The 18072-nt window shown below is 38.4% G+C and overlaps 1 long non-coding RNA gene across 2 annotated transcripts in view; it reads right to left on the minus strand.

Annotated features, from left to right (window-relative positions):
• The window catches only part of LOC137197606 (uncharacterized), a 42221-nt gene extending 24987 nt beyond the window's left edge, over nt 1-17234 (minus strand). Inside the window, exons 1-3 of one of the 2 annotated variants that reach the window (XR_010931478.1) lie at nt 16681-17234; nt 15976-16038; nt 15241-15359 (exon numbers count right to left, since the gene is read on the minus strand). This is a non-coding gene — a long non-coding RNA (uncharacterized lncRNA). The remainder of the gene's footprint in view (nt 1-15240; nt 15360-15975; nt 16039-16680) is intronic. The other variant, XR_010931477.1, reaches the window with a different exon arrangement.
• Nucleotides 17235-18072: the final 838 nt, after the last annotated feature.

The following is an 18072-nucleotide window of genomic DNA, read 5'->3' on the forward strand; positions in this document are numbered from 1 at the left end:
TATCTCGCCATATAGCAAGGGACACAAAGCAGATTTCAGCTTTGGGCTAATCTCATTAAGAAACTCTAACCACCCCTATGAGTAGTGAGGGGAAAAAAGCAACTCATTCTGCAGTATGCCAGAGCCAAGGCTCAGGGAGGCAGGTGTAATGTTACATAATTAGCCTCTAAACGGTAAAAAGGAGATTATTGCAAATGGCCTACTAGCCAGCACATGCAGTGGACCTGGTCCCTGAAGACTCACCAGTCTAGTGAAGCTGAAAACATCCCTGGGGAATTGATGTGTGAAAAAGGAAAAACAGGTTATTTGCAGTAAGTGTGTGGTAGAGGGTGGTCAAAAGCCTCTGTAATTTGGTCCACTTTAATGAATGAACATGAGTTTTATTAGGGTGTAAGTAGGGGAGATTTAAACTAAATAGTCAGTAGACAGTTTAGGTTAATAGAGAATGAACTAGTCAGTGCTACAGAAATACAGCACTGTGGGTTCCTGAATTGACATGTAGCATTCCTAAATCTTTCTTCTCTCCCTCTTAATAAGTGGAAATGTTACTTTTAAATACATAAAAACTGCATGAGGGGAATTTAGTGAGGCCCAAGTTTGTGCTCCTGCTGAGATGTCCTGTCAACCACCAGCAGGGGCTCAACCGCTGACTCCAGCACAGAAATGGCTAACAGAAGAATTGATGGAGTTGGTCTGATCCAGGGAGCCCACACCTAGTCACTCATAACCTCAAGACTGGATTACCATGTCAGATTGTTGCCATATGTGGCACGGCGCACCACTCTGGCAATGACAGTGATCAACTACTGCCGATCACCAAAACCATCCAACAAACATTACTGTCAGAGTTCAAACACTGCACGGACTCAAACACAGGATTTCTGCATCATGTAGAAGTACAATAGCCCATATTGTCCAACAAACATGCTAATTAGAGAAACAGAGTCAAAGTCTCTTCGGGCAGAACCAGTTAGGACAAAGAAAGAATGGCGGCATTCCTTTGTTGCCTCTTCAGACACACTGAAGCATCGGCTCGTTGTTACATAAAGTTGTATAACAAATGAGCCTGGGCTCTTTGAACTGGCTGACCACACAAGCCTGGAAGAGTCACTAGGAGCCCAACATGTGGCAGCAATAAGATGGCCCCGCCCTCTGCAAGACATGTGGGAGACACTGCATTCCAGTGGAGCTCATTAAAGATAAAAAACAAATCCAACAAACACTGCCCCAGTCTCAAAGGAGGACCATGAAATATATAGAACAGGCCACAGCAAATGACGCCTGCTGTTACTGCTGTTTATCAATTGATTCATTATTTTTACTTTACTATTTGCCCATCTCCATTGTCTATTCCACATTAGAAAAAGGGGAGAAATCCTTAAAAATCTTGTAATTCTTAATTACATTCGCTCATCATCTCGGTAACTTCAATGAGTCAGTGTGACTGACAGCTGAAATTTCAGACAGTGACATTTACGATGGCTTTTATAAAGTGTACAGATGTGGTTTAGTATTTAAACCTGTCATTGAATTTGGCTTATTTATAATGCTGTTTGTTCCACCAGTCTGCCCAGTTAAGCTCTGTGTTGTCTGTTTAACTTGGCTATAAACAGACTGTTGCTGACTGTTTGAACTCCTCCTCATACATTCATATGAGAAAAGGGCATATGGTAGGTTTTTTTTTTTTACTGTTATTGTAAAATGTGACATGATATTCAGTTTGTGTACATGACTTCACAACATCAGGCAGTGCATTATGAGGATCACAAAGTGTATTCACTTAAGATTGATAAAAACTCAATAAAATCAAATGCCCACCGGGGAGGCAGTTTTCTCGCTGTAGCAGACATCTGGCATGATTATTTTCAGCTCTTCAGCTAATCCTCTCTAAATGTAAACTGAAGAAAAATGTGCCAAATGGCTTTAGAGCAAGACTGAATTTTGGACTTGTGGAAGATTTAAATGAGTTTTATAGAAATGTTAGAGGCATTATTGGAAAACACAGTGAGACAATTGTAATTAGTTTTCAGCCTGTCACATTTATAATCATTATCCCACTTTTTAGACATGCCAATTTTTGACTCCTGTTAACCACTGCAGCTGTGGAGAAGCCACATAACATACAGCAGGTTTTTTTCATGTTTTGATGTGCTTTCATCTGTGTTGCTGGGCGTTAGATGTTTGATATGTAGCGTTGTGACTGGAAACGCTTGAGTCGTGTGCATGCCATTCAGAGGTGGCCCAATAAGAGCTAATCTACTTGTCAGGGTTGACTGCCAAGCATATCAGCCCACACACTTCACAATATGACTTTATTCATACTGTAGATCTGGGACATTAACTGTCTCTGCCCACCAGAACACAACACTTACGCCCACCGTTCCCAATGTAAGAAACCTACATTATAAGCCTGTGCAAGTGATAAAAAACTGATCCACATTCTTTACACCTCACATCTACAACCCCCTTCACCTTAAGACTATAACCTGAAGCCTGTTGAGATGCATACCTTCATTTTAACAGCACTGGTTTTGTTTTATGTGAGGAATTTAGAGCAGTTCTGTGCATTTTGATATTCCTATTCAATGAACCTGAGGAAAACTGCCAGCAGGATGTTTGAATGATGATCTATGCTACAGTGATTCAGTTCTTATGCAGGAACATTTAAAATAAAAAGGCCTCAAGGGCTAAGAAGTTTACAGCAGCTGTATTATTAGGGACTTCTCAGATGGATACCACCATTGTCAGTACAAAATATTTAAATAAATGATTTGTGATCAAATTAAAGATGCAAGAGCAAAATATTTTTCAGAGCTCATCACCTCCAAACAGCACAAGCTGGATCCTTTAGTCAACCCCTGGTTCTCCTGATGTCCCTATCACTGCAAATGCAGACTGTGAAAGGTTTTTAACCTTTCTCATAGACAAGATTGAGGACGTTTGATCGAAAACAGTCAATAGTTCTTTATTTTCTGGATGTGTTCCCAATTATTTTAAGACTGCCAGTATCCAGCCACTTCTCAAAAACCTGGTTGTGATCCCTCTGACTATAGCAACTATAGGCCAATTCCTAAAGAAAATTTTCTCAAAACAATTGGTGGAAGTCTTGATCGGTAGTAATATTTTTGAGAAATTTCAATCAGGTTTCCAACAGCAACACGGCACAGAGATTGCCCTTGTAAGAGTTATCAGTGATATCTTGATGAAGGCTGATGCAAGTGAAAGCTTGGTGCTGGCTCTGCTTGGTCTTAGTGCCATATTTTGACACAGTGGGTCATAGCGTTATTATTGAAAGGTTGAGACCATGGGTTGGTATCTCCGGGACTGCCCTCCAGTGGTTACAGTCATACTTTTCTAACAGAAAATTTGTTTTGTCTGTTGATGGCTTTACTTCCTCTCAAGCATTGTCTATGTATGGGGTGCCGCAGGGCTCCATTCTAGGTCCAATTTTATTTTCTCTTTATTTACTCCCTTTGGGCCACATTATCAAACAGCATGATATTCAATTTCATTGCTACACAAATGATACTCAGCTGTACTTGTCCTGCAAACCATCTGAATCAGATAAGCTATCTTCCCTGCATAATTGCCAAGCTGCGGTTAAGGATTGGATGGCAGAAAATTTTCTTCAGCTTAACTCCTCCAAAACGGAAATCCTTATTATAGGGCCTGAGCAAACTTATGGCCAAGTCCTGCCTGCTCTTGGCTCAACATGTTGTACCCGCCGCTAAGAATCTTGGAGTTGTTAAAAGGCTAGCTCAGTCGTGTTTTTCCATTTGAGAAAGGTTTCTAGAATTAGATCTTTTATTACTTTTAATGATCTTCAAAGAGTGATTCATGCTTTTATCACTTCTCGTCTGAATTATTGTAATGCCGTGTTTACATGCCTTGGCCAAAACATGATTGCACGGCTTCAGGGTCCAAAACGCAGCCGCCAGATTTTTCACCAAATCACAAAAGCATGATCATGATGATCATCTCCCCTATTTTAGCTTCCCTTCGCTGGCTGCCTGTCCATTTTTAGAACTGATTTTAAAATTTTAGTCTTGACTTTTAAGGCCCTGAGCAGTATGGCACCGAGCTACCTGGCTGAGCTCCTAAATCATAACTCACCAGCCTTTAGCTCGAGATCCTCTGATAAGGCCCTGTTAGCTATTCCCCAGTCAAGGCTGAAGACGAGGGTGACAGGGATTTTGCTGTTAGGGCTCCAACCCTTTGGAACAGCTTACCTGAGAAACTTAAGACTAGAAAATTCACTGCATTCTTTTAAATCATCTCTTAAAACTTACTTCTACCATATGTTTTTTTTCTTAATTATTTTATCTGTTACTTTTATGTGTTATTTTTATCCATTATTTTATCTTTACTTTTAACTGTTTTATTTGTTGACAATGATTTTTTTTATTGTTTTCCTGCTTTCTTTTATTTGTCCTTGTTTGTGAAGCAGTTTGTAATGGTAGTATTGAAAGGTGCTATATGTGTAAAGTTAATTATTATTATAAATTGGTCAAACTCAAAATTAATTTCACAACTCTGTTGTGAAATATGTGGTGATAACATCCAAACAGATGACCTGCAATCATCTTAAATAGAAAAATTGCATCTTGCTCCTGACTTGAAAGCAAGAGATCCATTTGATCAGGCTTATTGTACTATAATAAAAGTGGCTGGCATGATTTATTGAACTTGAATAATGGAGCCTCATGGGCATTTCATAAATCTCTAATAGGGCAGTGACCTCAGTCGCTGGCACTTCATAAATCTATATCAACAAAATTAGAACTTCAAAAAACACATAATATAGCAAATGTGTCTAATATGTTTGCTTCAATTAAAGAAATTGAGTACAGGTCAAATAGGCAAGGTTCACATATACATTAAGAGTAACCCGCTGAGCAATTATTTAGAAAGTAATAACTCCTTGATAAAGAAGAAAGGACACACAGACATCTGCAGCTGATTAAAGCCTCACAAATTTACAATGAGACGGAAGAGGGATGTCAAGTTTTCACACTAATTTAATGCAGGGACTTCTTAACCCAACTATTATGAGAAGGAATCTTTTGCATAACATATTGCAATGATAATTTTAACTCTACACCATAAAGCAGGAAAGCTGTCACAGAAAGGACTGCTGCCAGATGGAAAAAATATCACTCCGGACTGTATTATAGCGAGACAAAATGAAAATAAAAACGTATCCAAAGTTCACAATAGCAAAGCTATTCAAATAAACCAATAAATAAATGAGTGTACAAATGTGTAAGCCTCAGGGCAAAGAGAGGATCTTGCTGCCAAGTCACAATCTCAATCTCAGTTGGTAGTACACCACAAGGGGCAGTGTGCAGTACATGACAAATGAGGGCTGCAGTGCTGTTACACATTTGATTCACTGCAGGGGTGGGCTCACAGGAGTCACTTAAGGTTATCAAGTGTTTGTGGCTCCATTTTCCCATTACTACATGTGTTGTAGGATAATACAAAAAAGAGTAAAACAAGTCATAAAGTAAAATGTGCATGTATCATTTAACACTGTTATGATTAAACACATCTGGTCTTTAATGTGATATATAAATTGCCATGTTTTTTGTGTTAAAGGAGTGTTTTTAATGCAGGATGTTTACAGCATGGTGCGTCATGTGTATCTTAAAATGTTTCTAACCTAAGTTGCTGTTGATCTCTGGCCTGAACTGTTAATATGATGTTCCACGGGCAATATACTGCACTAATATTAGCAAGAAACCTGAGCAATAGTCCATTAATTCCAAAATGGCAATTAATTTTCAATATGCCATTAAAATGGGCTGAGAGGAATGCTGAATATTTTATATGACCAATTAATGGCTTCTTAGTGGATGGATTTTATTTGAATTAACAGACCGTCTTGCTCTCCTTTTTAATTTCCCAGATTAGATTGTTTCAAAGGAAAGGAAATAAGGTTTTGCAGGTACTGACAAAGACAGTGTGTGTAGGCGCATGTGTGTATTAAATGTGTATGTATATATATTTTTAATATTTTAAATACAAACGTTTAATTCCTTGTGTTATTTAAAATTAATACATTTGACTACAGATACAGTATATTATTTTACTCAATTATATTTGTTTACTTTTTACATTTTACTACAATAAATTACAATATAGTTTCAAAAAATATATTTAAACCATCAGTGTGAAACTCAAGTCATTTATATAGTGAACTTTAAAAAAAAACCATCATAAAATCAGGCACTGATTAAAAAACACTTCTCAAATTTAAATGTAACTAATTTTTTTCACATGATGGTTGCAGTAGATTTCAGTATGATTTTTTCTGTATCATGTAGAAGAAGTGAAAGCAATTACAATGAATGATTTAATTTATCCTTTATATCTCTTTAGATTATCTATAATTTTAATGATTTAACTGCAAAGGAATAATTCATTTTTGATGTAACCTACACAAAGCTGTATCTACTACTATAACCTACTTACACAGACGGTTGTATTGTTTGGTCATGTACAGTTTTACAGTTATAAGAGTGGGGGGTGTACTGCTTTTCATTTGCTTTCACAGGCAAAAACCTGCCAGCTGACCCACTGAGGGGGCTGTAGGTTGAAGAGACGGCGAGGTGGAAGGTGGGGGGGCTGCGAGGATGTGGAACTTGAGAGCACAACCTGAATCACTTTCAATCTGTGTACTAAATTGATGGCGATGAAAATAAGCCTCCATGACACAAAAAAACACTTGTTTGCAGATTAATGTCTTGAATGGAGGCTTGTGAGTGCGCTCTTTGTCGCTAGCCTCACATTGTGCCTCGGCCCTCACCTGAGACTAATGCTCAAAAGACCCTTAAACCAAACTGGGCTGAGTAGCACAAATGGGACAAATGAAATGATAGTTTACTTCACTTCCTTTATATACTGTAGATATTTAGTAATAAACAAGTAACAAACATGCAAACACAGCAACACAGTTTGCGTTTTTTTTTTCCACAATGTCACATTTAGGCTCTAATATTCTCCGGGAGAATGAATATATTTGTTGACTAACAGCATGGATAAAACCCTTAAATATTCAGAATTTTTAATCTGGTTTAATATTTCCACCCGTTTTATGCAAATTACAGTCTATTAGCATAATCTCATTTGAGAATACATCCTTTTAAAGTAAAAGATTATAACCTATTTTTTAAACACATATAAATCAAATGTTACATTGAAATGGTAATGTTTTAAAGTCTGTGCTCTGCAGAAAAGAGGTGCATTTACATATATACTTTTTTTTTTCATTAGTGGCTCAACACTACATGAAAAGATACAAAACGGAGCTAAAACCTCCATGAGGGAAAACATCCAACAGCTTAAATGTCTTGGCAAACATGAAACATCCATTTAAAGAGCTACAATAAACAACTTCAAATATTCTCTTTGTGCTATTTTGCCCAACATATATGTATATATATATATCTCGTCTAACCTGCTTTTTACAATATCACTTTTTCATTTACCAATACTGTACTTGACGAGTAGAGTTTAATTTTCATGGAGAGGAGAGGAGAGGAGAAGGTAGGACATTACCTCCAGGCATTTAAGTGGAAACAGGGTCTGTAAAAGCTTCAGCGAGATATTGAGGTGGATAAAGATGTAAGAAAGGGCCATTATGCTGCTGAGATGGTGGTGGAGGGGGGCTCTATCTCTCTCCATTCCCTCCTCCTTCCCTCTTTACGTCTGCCTTGAACTTGTAAGGAGTTCAGCAGGTCTGAGCCTACAGTCCAGACAGGCCTCTGGAATGCAAGTGCGGCCACTCAAGCCCGTCTGACCTGCCACCATACCAGCTCCATTTCACTGGGCTAACTTACCTATTCATTTACAATGGGACTTCAACTTTATCTTCCCTTGTAACACAACATTAACTGCCAAAGAGCTGGAAATGCATTATCAGCCCGCCCCAAAGCTTGGATTGCTTCTCTCATAAATAAGATCATTATACGAGTGGTAATCCCATTAAATAGATCATTTTGCAAATATCTAAATCCAATTAATAAAGTGTTTTCAGAGGGGGTGCAGCAAACACTGCCTTTTAGAGAGCTGACATGCTGTGACTCCACTTCTTTGTTCCTCACTCCCTTAGTAGCAAGGGTGATATTAATAAATACAACCCCGAGCCTGAATCACTCACTAAAAGAAAAAGTGGGATTCAGTTTGGCTTTTTCTGGTGAAGTAAAAATTCAGCGAAAAGTCTGTGTTTATCAATTAAAAAAAAGATTAAATTATTCAAAGTTCATTTTGCTGTGGATTTGGAGAATTTTCCTGCAAAAATAAGTTCTTTCTTTACCTTTCACTCTGGCATGCATTGCATTTACTTGCATAATGTGCTTATAGGATGTCCTTATGCTGTAATCCTATAAAAATCCCTAGCTGGACTGGGCCACATGAGCTAAAAGCATTTAAATGATTACCAGATGGTTTAACAAATTAGCCATTTATGGAATTAATCCAAACTAGAGTCCTAAATCATTACCACAACTCATCAGTGGAAGTGCCCTCTAAGTGCCCTTTAACTTTTGGATGTGTGCTCCTGCATTGACCGTGTCACTTTCTCTGGACCAGTAGCCAGAATATCAGCAAGACAGAAAACTGTTGTACTAATTAATTGCCATTGCATAAACTAACCATCTGTGAGCAAAAGAGGCATTATGATCCTAAAGTAGATGCCCCTCAAGTGCTTGTGTTTGTTCCACTAAACTAATAAAGTGCATAATCCGATAAAGGATGATATCCTTTGATTGCGCCTGAAGTGGTTGTTTTACCTTTGTGGAAAGTGCGTCTGGCATGGTAAGAATGTTTTCGTATCTTTTCATGGTTTTTAATTGCCAGCTGAAGCTGTTAGGAAAACACTGCTGTGGTTAAATGAATTAGAAAACAGTGCCCCTGGGTGATGTTAACACGTTGCACTCTCTCAGCCGAAGCGTATGTAAGGCAGCTGCCAGTAAATGATCTACGGTATGTCATTTATAAGGCTGTTTATGGTACAAAGTGAAGGAGACCACAGCTCTAATTATGGGGTTTGAATGTGTCTTTCACTATCTAGACGATTCCTTTATCTTGGAGGTTAATTTTAATAACTTTGAGATGATTTAAGTCACATTGGCAACGGTTACTTTTGCACTTCAAACCGTCAAAGGAATCACATAACCCAAACATATGTCTGTGTCTATACATGATACTATTAGAGTGAAAAGCTTTTTTTAAAATTCTGGGAAGCTCCATGTGTTCAGAGCAGAGAGGCGGCAGCTTGTAGCATTGCATCAGACCGCAACTCAACATCCTAATGACAGCATCATTAGAAGTATCATTTCAGTAATTATTCCCCTCATCTGAAGGCAAGCCTACAAAGAGTGGTTGGTGAAAAACCAAGGCGGACTTTGAGACCCATCTCCCCCTCTTCCAGTCTGCTTTTCCCTGTCTAATCTGTCTTTTTCTAATGAAGAGAAGGAAAGCGAGAACAGTGGAAAGAAAGAGATGTCAAGATTGAGGTCGACCGCCCCCCTCGCAGGGTCAAACTCGAGGGGTTAATACCTGGTGTCCGACACTGCACATAAACTCCGCTGAGCTCATCACACTAATTAAACAGACACACATCCTCTCTGAGCTCCGATGGCCAATCGCTGCCAGCTAAAAAAGCAGTCCATTCATGGAGGTTGGCAGGGTGTGCGTGTGGGGTGGGCTAGGGAAATGCTACCTGCCCTTCCTCAGTTTGATTAATGTGAAGAACAATGGCGCTCTTGTGGCCCGACAGCCTCACTCCACTTGGTTCTGGTTCACCGCTCGAGGAGAGGGGACTGCATGTTCCAAACTCGTACCGCCAGACGAACCACCACCTAGCCTAACAACTTCTCGACGACTGCTGTCTCCTCAAAACGCCCATCTCCTCTTCCTAAGGCTAGTCAGGCCGAAAACAGTCCGAACACTTGATTATTCCCTTGATTCATCGATTTCGTCAGAATGTCAGAAAATAGTGAAAAATAACCATCACCATTTCCTAAAGCAGAAGGTCTTCAAATGGCTTTTTTCCCCCCGCATAACAATCTAAAACCCAGATATTTAATTTCATATAAAACAAAGAAAAGCAGCAAATCCTCACATTTGATTTCGGCTCTAATGCTGATAAATAACTACTCAAGTTATTTTTCTATTTATTCTAAAGAAACTGTTATTTACTAAAAACACATCACCTACTTTGTGCCCAAATAATTTCCCTGCAAAGACCTAATCCACATTGTTCCTTGAAGCTGATTCATGATTTCATTATAGTAGTTGTGTCAGAGAGCTACAAAGCAGACATTTATTTATATGAAAATGTCATGGATTATTGCTTTAATGTCTCATTTGTTTGTCTTTCCACAGACTTAACAACCCTTAAGTGGATGCATCGCTTGCATTTAAAGGGAAGTCAAGCCTTTTATTTTCTTGTTTCCTTGATGTATCAGACTACTGTTTTGTGGATGCCTAATCTAAGTTTTATCAAACACGTCTGACCATCTCTCTTTCTTTCTGTTGGCGTGAAGAGTCACAGACAGCCGGCAATTACCTCCAAGGGATAAAGGCATCAACGTCATTCCTCTGAGGGACTGACAGCATAATGTTATGTGTGTCAAAACTTGGGCGACATAATTAATTGCAGCACTCGCTGAACTCACAAAGACTTGTAGAGCTTTACCAACACTTTGCCAATACTCACTGCCTCAGCTATATCAAAACAGGGAGACAAATTGAGCCACCTGCACAAGTCTCCAAAGCTTGACAACTCATCTCACTTGCAAATTGCAAGTATTTTACCCCCCTACAAAGGAGTCCGTGGAGGCTAGCTAGCTCCTCACCAGCCAAGGCTTGATAGGTCTTCATGCAGCTATGTGACACTTTGAAAACAGTGGAGACATTCCATAATGTTGGAGGCTGGAAAAAGAACATGCAAAGTCCTAATGATGATAGTCCATATGGCCAACAGCACAGTGTCGGTCACATACCCTGAGCTGTTTGGAGAAGTGTTTCATAATTATTTGCAGTGAACTTATATTTGAAAAACAAACCTTGTTGGCTCGAAGCCATGCCGTGAGGATCATGCAGTCAGGGATGTTAGTTTTCTGTAACATAAGGTTTATATAAGACCTGATTTTTTAAAGTAAAGCTTTGCTGGCTGAGGACAAGTTTATACGTATATAAAGCATTGTATTAATCGGTAAAAAAAGGTCAAGTGGAAAAGTATTTTTAGTGTGAAGGTAAAGCAGGGTATAAAGCACTGAGACACTGCACACAGTTCATATAGAAATGGTTGTGGATTACAAGGAACTGTGCTGATAGAGCTGAAGAAAGAAAAGGAGAGAGAGAAGGAATGATGACTGAAGCCAGGGAAAAAGATATTTGAATTCCCTTCATTAAAACTTATTACTTTTTATTTTATGGTATTGTAATCCTCTCTATGAGCTATTTTATAATAGCATAAACCATTATTTATCTCAGATTAATTAGATTAAAGACCTTTTAAGTCTCGTCTGGTGCAGAACGCCCATGGAGCTTCTCTTCTCACAACAAAGAAACACCAATAGATCTTTACTGCTGATCATTTTTTTGTAGATTAGAGGATTGTTATTAATTGGTCAATTGGCTAATTGTTCTTTTTCTTAATTAGTCACCGCAGAGGAATAACTGGCTTTGTTCAGTGACCCTCATTTACAGTAATGTGCTTGTCACACAAGTTTTATTAGAGGATTCACACACACTAAAAGACATGCAAGCCAAAATCTAAATTATTGGGCAGAAATATAGGATTGTGTATTTGGAAATCATGGATCATGGCATTGATGCACAGCAAAAATCTTATCGCCTGTTGGCAGTAGCAAAATGAGGGTAGCAGACTGAACACTAGACAAAAACATACCGTAACACTTATGTTTTTCATTTTATGTTAGCACACAAGCTGTGAGAACACATTATATTTGCAGAACAATATCTACTGTGGTATCTTCAGAATGAAGAAAGGTTGCGCATGTTTACATTCACGCCTGGGAGCTGCCTGGTAATAACATATTTTCAAATTGCTTGGTATGGATCATACAGAAAATAAAGGGTAGAAAACTAGTGTCAGTGTTAGGAAAGCTACTGGAACTACAACAAGGCTACTCAAGAGAATGCTGTTTTTCCCCCCTCAAAATTGCACTTAATAACATATACATCTGTCATACAAAAACACTCACTGCTAAGGAAAGCTCTAATCATCCGAAATCAAGTCAAACCATCTGTGTGTGTGCATGCTGGGTGTGTAGTCCTTTTAAATTAAGCCCAATTTAAAGGCCAAATATGTAACTTTTCTGCATTAAAATGTCTAAAATCAACTAGACATATGTTATATATTTTGTTGAGTTGTGTACTTACATTATCCCAAACATTTCCGACAATGTTCAAACCCAGAGAAATCTGTAATTTTAATTAAGGTAACGATCCATTCCCTTTGTGCATGTATCAGCGTTGTGGTTGTCTACCAGAAACTGTCATAAACTGACTTTTTATCTCGTTTTAAGCCACATTTCTACAATATACTTTTTAGATCTTGGTATTTTTTAACTATATCTTTTAACCAGATGATTATTTATTTATATGATTTTGGTTACAGTACCCATGGATGGCATTACGGCTAACAAACAGACAAACAGGTTAGGGCTGCAACTAAAGATTATTTTTATTATCAAGTAATAAGTCAATTACTTTCTCAATCAACCAATTTGGCCTATAAAATATCCAAATATAGTAAAAAATGTATGTAATGATTTCTAAAGCCCAAGGTGATGCCATCAGTTTAATTTTATCAACAGTCCAAAACTCAAAAATAGTCAGTTTACTATCACATAAGACAAACAAAAGCAGAAAATCTTCGCTACTGAGAGGCTGGAATTTGAGAATCTTTGGCATTTCCGTGTGAAAAGTGACAGAAATAATCCATTGATATTCAAAATAGCTGCAGAGGAATTTATTTTTTAGATCAATTAAGCACCACAACCCTAAACTATTTGGTAGAAACAGTAACAGATGTTAAATGTTATACTCAATCCTACTAACACAACATCACAGCAAAATACGATCAACAACCAGTTTACCTCTCAGTACTGTCAGGTTTGATCAAAATAAATAAGCACACATATCAAAGTCCATCATAGGTTTGCTGAGTCTGCACTAGTCATTCCTGGCATGATGAACTGCTAATGCCGCTTTAGAAACAGGAATATCTCCATCACTACCAGCAAAGCAACTCATCTCCTCACAAAACAAAACAAAACAAACAAAAGGGTGGTCAGCAAGTGGCTTGACTGGTAACCACACTCTGATGCTTTCCACATAACTACCAAAGACATTATTGTCATGAATAATTTATAGGAGATTCTGCAGTGGCATCTGAAAGCATTTCCCATATGAAGTTAGCAGTGAGAAGACGTGTGATTGTAACCAGAAGGTCACAGCAACCTTTGTCTAACTGCTCCTACCTGCAGCACATTAACCAGGGTATGTTTGTTCAAAAAAGAAAAAAAAAGCTAAGCAAACCTCTCTGATAATAATGATTTATGATCATAAATAGTAATAACATTAAAAAAGGATCAATGAGAAGAAGTATGTTGGGGGAGTAAAGCAATGTGCTAGAGGTATTCAGATATAAAGTGACATTTACCATCTAAGAGGCTCACACAGAGTATCTAATGCTGTACTTTACATGCTTATTGTATGTGTTCACCATGTTGAGTATCTAACAAATTCCAAACCTATTACACCTGCCGTTGGCAACATTTGCATGTAAACATGCGCAGTACAGAGGAGTGCCCCGACCCTTTCTTATTGGGATGCAGTAGGTTTTCCCTGAACTCAATCATATTTAGGGAAGTGATATGAACATTTAGACAGATTAGATGGTAGACTTTTGTGTGCTTTTCTGAGACGTACTTGATTTCTGGGTGCTGATGTTCAAAATTTGCATATAACAATTTAGTGCCACCAATACATGAAGTTTCTTAGCACAGCTCAATCAAATAAAGCCCTTTTTTTATATACTGCACATTCTGGTTTTCCGTTTCAAAAGTAATATTTTTAAATTAGCTGTTTTCATTAAGAAGGCATGTAAGCAACAACATCCAGCTAAATTGAGGAAGATGTTAACTCTCTGATAACTAAGCCAAAAACAACAAGCGGATTCATGTAAGCAACAGGTTAAATATCTTCTTTTAGTATAGCGTGCTGTGAAGTCACATCCTCCTGGCGGTGCCTCCTACTGTAAAATGTCCACTGCCATCATCTGAAAGATGACCAGAGAGCGCAGCTCAACAAGGAGCTCTGTATGAGAGACCGTGAAGCCAGACACTCAAAGACATTGGCAGACTTTGCTGAGCTCAGCCCAAACATACAACACTCTCCCCTCAAACCTGGGCTTGTTTAGCTGCTGGCACCCGAAGGCGTCAGTCAGATGTATGCCAGCTGAGCTGAAGTGTGCCCACAGAGTACACACTGCAGCATCACTACCAGCACTCGTGCCCTCACCTTGTCTACCTTGGCGCTTTTTGAGTTTGATGGAAAAAATGGCCCATTGCAAACGACAAGTCAAGTGCCAGACAGCATATTTAACCATCTTAATTAGCAATAATGAAGCCCCGTACCTGCCAACAATCTGATGCCAGTGGTTACTGTGTCGTGTTGACTAGACTGTATGTCTGTTGTTTGCCTGCTACTTACAGGAGAATTGTACAAATAAAATAGGTGAAAGGATCCGGTGTTTCGCTAAAACCATTAGATCTGATAACAAACATGTAATGATGATGGATCTTTAAATGTAGGTAACACCTGAGGATGAAATGTTTAGTCTGAATGAGCCATTACATACACCACTTAATGATAACTAAGCTTATATCTATCGAAAGGTAAAATCTGCAGGCTGCAGCATGCCACATATTTACAGAAGATTATAAATGATCTGGAGATGATTGTTAGTTTCTCTTACAGTTTGTCATGTCACAGTCACAGATCATTCATTTTTAAGGACCTGTCAGGACATGGTGAAGCACTACAGCAGTTTCTCCTGATGTTTTGTCTAAAGTCCGTGTGATTGGAGGCCGTGTTTGGATGCGAACATGTTTAGATCTGTCGGCAGCGATAAGTTTGAGCCCTGCACAGCGAGACATTCTTTATGAAGGTAATGGAAACAAGTTGCATGGATTTTTTTACCGTGAAATAGGCTACAGCCGTCCTCCTGACGTCTGGATTTATGGCCTGGTAATTCCCCTCTGGAGTAATTTGGCTGGTACATCTGCAGCTTAGCAGCATTCCAGCAGAGCTCTCCTGTGCTGTGAAGTCAGGAGATGACTGATTGATTGATTGTATTACTCTAGTTTTAGCATGGCTTTACTGAGCTATTGCAGTGAAGTTCTAATGTGATCTATCCACTGCAAACTACAACTGCACTTGACGTAAGCAGTGAGTGGCCTGCCTGCTGCTGGGCTAGCCCGCTGAGAAGATCACAAATCATAGTTAAAAAGTGAACTTAGCATAATAACCCACAGCGATAACAATACACACATTGACTGATTTTTTTTTTTTTTAATGGGAGCAATTAAACCTTCTTCCACACACAAAGAAAACTGTTTTAGGGTAAATATAGTTCAACTCAGAATCGTTATTAACAAAACATAGGTTTTACTGTGTAATAGCAATAATCTGCTTGATCATGATTATGTGTAATTCTTCATCGTTATTAATAACAAGATGAGATGGTCACTTAAGAGTTTCATGCGGCTTTCCCACGACAGTGATCCCTTTACAAGCTCTTTGTGGTGCCAATTACAGTCTAAAAATGACTAAATGCAAACCTATGGTCTGCTGACAGCTCATGTTTCCTAGCTTTTAGGTGATAAGTCCCAGGCACGTGCTGCTCAGACAGTGATAATGAGGCCAGTCGCTCACCAGCTTTACTGAAGAAAGACTGTGGTCCTATGAGCTTGACCTGTTCCCCAGAAACAGCCAGGCCTGCAGGAGCACAAAATATACAAGTGTACAAGTGAAATTACTGGATAAAAAGGGACAAATCTTCAATGTTACTTGTGTACAAGTAGCTAAAATTTAAGTCATTAACCACTGTTCAAGTTTGTTTTTCCCTTCTGTTTAACAACAGGTTATCTTAAGTCCTCCATTCAATAACACAATGAGAACATAAGACAATCCACATTTCACTGTTAATATACACTGTGTGGTGTTATGAAAAATTTGTGACATTAATATCATTTAATAGCATTTTCAAAATGACTGCTGAAGGTAACGTTACTTCAAGTTTTATGTTGTTTAGCTAACTTACTTCTAGCTTACCGCTAACCCAAAAATTTGACATATAAATTTAAAAATATTTGTGTCAAAAGCCATTGTTAAAAGTTATTGTAAAGGTAGAACATTACATTAAAGTAGCTTACGTAACATTAGTGTATAGTTTCTGTGTTGCTAACTTGCTATGCAGCTTAGCTTACATTAGCTGTTTGATGGACATTAGCTAATTAACAATTAACAAGCTATAAGCTAACACTTAAAATGCCACATAGGATACTTAAGGAAACTATGATACTCCAGAAAATGTAAGAAGTAAGAGGATAAGAAACTATAACTCAAGCTAATACAAACCTGAACACCTTTAGCAGGAACAACATGGTATTTACACAAACCAAGTGAAGAACTGAGCTGTTTGTCACAACACTGAAACTGAAACCTCTTTCTAATGTAACTAATGTAGTGACTTAACACTCCAGCTCTCAATTTTAGTTCAAGAAAATTGTTCACACAAATAGAACTAAAAATGACTATGAAAAAACTTATTTTTACAGCATGATTGAGAAAACTGAGGTAAATTTAGAAAAGATACATGCTTCATACAGAGGGATTCACAGTATATTCAGATGCTCTCAAAAAAATACCAATAGCTCTTGTTGACTTTGTTTACAGTAATTCACTGGATTGATAGTATTTGTTTCTACCTTGAATGTTTGAATGTGTACTTTTTATAAAAAAGCTGTGACAGTGTGATAGAAAATGCTTTCCATTTGTAATAATGAAAACAGGATTCAGAAGATTTGTAATTTGGAGAGGTGAGTGTTATGTTATTTTTATTATTAAATGATAAATTTGATTTATTTATTGATATATACATATCTCCTTTGTAGCTAAATGAGTTGCAGCCTGTATCCTTCACCCTTGTTTGATGTTTGGTGTTGACATTCTCTCTTTCCTCTGGTTGTCATCTGGCTTTGTTCACCTGATACCAGACGCGTGGCAGCTATCAGAGGGAGACAATACCTTCAATACAACGCACAACACTGGGATCTGCAGCACGTTTGACACCTGATTTATCTCAAGCACCTATTCAGATTAGCTAACTATCCAACAAAGAGTCCTGCGTTGGAGGACTGGGTGGGGTCTAATACTCTGGGGAGTTTGAGGGGTTAACCTTGACATCTGGCCCCCGATCATCCAACAAGTTCAGGCCAGCTGCCCAAATAGGTCTGCTTTTTCCTCTAAAAACACCTCATCCATCTGCTGAATTTCTCCTCATATAAGTTTCTCCATGATTGCCTTAGGCACTTCCATTCACAGACGCGTGCGGGGTGACACTGATCCTTGCTATGACGCCCATCCATATTTAAAGGAGGTTGCAGGTGACCTGTGGGTGGCCCCGTCTCTGGCACGCTTGGGCTCTCCTGCACCCACAGAATCTTACATAACACATTTGTCGGATATTTCCTCAAATTACAGCAATATGATATAATGCACAACGAACTAATGGGCTTTAATCTTGGAAGCACTCAGATGACACGTGCCGCTGCCATACAAAAGCTGGGATCTGTGAAATTCAATCTGTTGATGAGTGTGTAAGGATGACAATGAGTATGCCAATTAGCTTATGAATACAACAGGTGACACCTACATAAAGCCCAATTACACACTTATTTGTGTTCAGTGGCTTCCAAGGTAGACTGTAAGTTAACACAGATGATAAAATATTAATCATGATGCATGCTG

The sequence above is a fragment of the Thunnus thynnus genome, chromosome 14, assembly GCF_963924715.1.
Source record: "Thunnus thynnus chromosome 14, fThuThy2.1, whole genome shotgun sequence".
Taxonomy (NCBI): Eukaryota; Metazoa; Chordata; class Actinopteri; order Scombriformes; family Scombridae; genus Thunnus; species Thunnus thynnus.